The 2,296-nt window shown below is 45.0% G+C and overlaps 1 pseudogene; it reads left to right on the top strand.

The window, feature by feature from the left end:
- Window positions 1-511: 511 nt before the first annotated feature.
- Window positions 512-1,983, top strand: LOC147434480 (caffeoylshikimate esterase pseudogene; annotated as a pseudogene).
- Window positions 1,984-2,296: the final 313 nt, after the last annotated feature.

Genomic DNA, 2,296 nt, shown 5'->3' with positions numbered 1-2,296 from the left:
AGAGCGAGAGAGATGTTGCCGCTCATAGGTGTGCTTCATCCAGCCTCTCTCCGGCCTACGCCTCCACTATGATGACCATGCTTAAGAAGAATTGATGCAGCTCCATGCAGGTGCACACAACAGAAATAAAGCGGAGAAGGATGAGGAAAGGGGGCAGAGAGATTTGAATTTTGCAGGTGACGACCGTAGCTTGGAACCACCTGCTCCTCTGCTCTGCATTTAAAGAGATTATGCGCATAGCCTCTACCTTGCGCCTCCATTGCGACACGTGTAAAGGCGACTGGATCTCTCTCTCTCTCTCACACACACACACATTGTCATCGAGTTGCAGGCTTCTCTCTCTCTCTCTCTCTCTCTCTCTCTCTCTCACTTTTGGCATTTTGCTCACTTTTGGCATTTTGCCTTCATCTCGCAGCTTGTGCCACGTGTAAAGGGCATTCACCTCCGCCATATTATGTTAAATAGAAAATAGATGGACCTCGACGTTGACGTGTATTACAACGACATCATATTCCTGATGTGGAATAATCGTTTATCGTGTAAAGCCTGTGACTCGTGCGACAGGCAGAGAGAGAGAGAGGAGAATGGGCGCCGATTCATCAGCGCAGGTTCCAGGTCTCCATGTTCCGCCATTTCCATGGGGGGACACACCTGAAGAGGAGCATTATGCTCGCAAGGGAGTCCGGAATGAACGCAAGTACATCGACTCAGGTCGAGGCTTGCAACTATACACGCAGTCATGGGTGCCCTTGAAGAAGCCTGTTAGGGCCGTCATGTTCATGGTTCATGGATATGGCAATGATACCAGCTGGACCTTCCAAAACACAGCAATGCTTTTCACAGACATGGGCTGCGCTTCATTTGCGCTTGACCTGGAAGGCCATGGTCGTTCAGATGGTCTAAAAGGATACATACCTGACATCAATGCGGTCACACATGATTGCTATTCTCATTTTATGTCAATCAAACTCACAGAGGGATTTGCCCATCTCCCCTGTTTCCTCTACGGCGAATCCATGGGGGGTGCCATTTGCTTGTTGCTCCATTTCATGGACCGAGATGCCTGGGATGGTGCCATTCTTGTTGCCCCCATGTGTAAGATTTCTGACAAAATGCGGCCACCCTGGCCTGTAGCAAAGTTTTTGCAGGTTTTGGCAAAATGGGCACCCACATGGCCCATTGTACCCACAAAAGATTTTGTGGATAAGTCCATTAAAGATCCCATCAAAAGAGAGTTGGGAAGGAATAATCCTCAGCGTTATGCCGGGAAGCCTAGACTGGGTACCACGGCCACACTCTTGAAGACAACTGCCTTCTTGGAAGAGCATTTGCAAGATGTGGACATGCCCTTTTTGGTCATCCATGGCGATGCTGATGTAGTCACTGACCCTTCTGTCAGTCGAGCACTTTTTGAAAATTCAAGAAGCAGCGATAAGACCATCAGAATCTATGAAGGGATGATGCACTCGCTTCTACAAGGAGAATATGATGACAATGTATCAATCATTCTAGCAGACATTTGTTCTTGGTTGGATGCTCATATAAAAAAAAAAGTCACCTGTGGATGCATCAAACAAGCTCTGTGATAGTTCAGCTTAGAGGAAATTCTTGTTGAGTCCCAGAAAGCAAGCATTGTGATTATTCTGTATTTATTTTTCAACTTTGACACTAACTTGATCAGAGTGCTGCATGCTGGTTTTCAAGATGAAGTCTCCCAAGATGTCATGAGGGAGTATGAGGCAACTTTTGTGAAGCAGTGGAGCTGCCTCTTGACCCTAGATGTCAACACTATTGCAAAGATGCTGTTCAGGCTGTTTGCTCAAGCACATCAATACTTCCATTGTATGCTCTCTGATTTATGACAGTTATTGGAAAACAGTCCTTGTAAAATGTCATTTTACAGTGATCCCATGGAGAGTGTGAATTCAATGTTGGCACCTTCGTGTTGCATGAAACAAGTGTTTGAGAGAGAGAGTTTGTGAAGGCTGTTTATTATCTAAACGTTAAATGGGGAGACTCATTCATAAACTTTTGATGTTCTCAATACTATGCATGGCGGAGCTGATAGCTGTGGATGACTACCATGAGTCTATACCTTGCACTTTCTTTTAAAGTTGATTCTGGGCTTATCCTGGATTCATCTAGGAATACCACATTATTAATTTGACAGTCATGATTATGTATTATAGTAAATGGAACTTCCAATGTGTCTTACAGAAATATGGTTCCAACCAGGCATAGTGAAGCAGTAAATATTTTCTGTGGAGCTGCTACAAAAGGTAACTCGAACGCATTT

This window comes from Adiantum capillus-veneris, chromosome 19 (genome assembly GCF_014529385.1).
Source record: "Adiantum capillus-veneris isolate H3 chromosome 19, ASM1452938v2, whole genome shotgun sequence".
Taxonomy (NCBI): Eukaryota; Viridiplantae; Streptophyta; class Polypodiopsida; order Polypodiales; family Pteridaceae; genus Adiantum; species Adiantum capillus-veneris.
The sequence above is the reverse complement of the archived record's forward strand: the minus strand, read 5'-3'. Positions and strand labels throughout refer to the sequence as shown.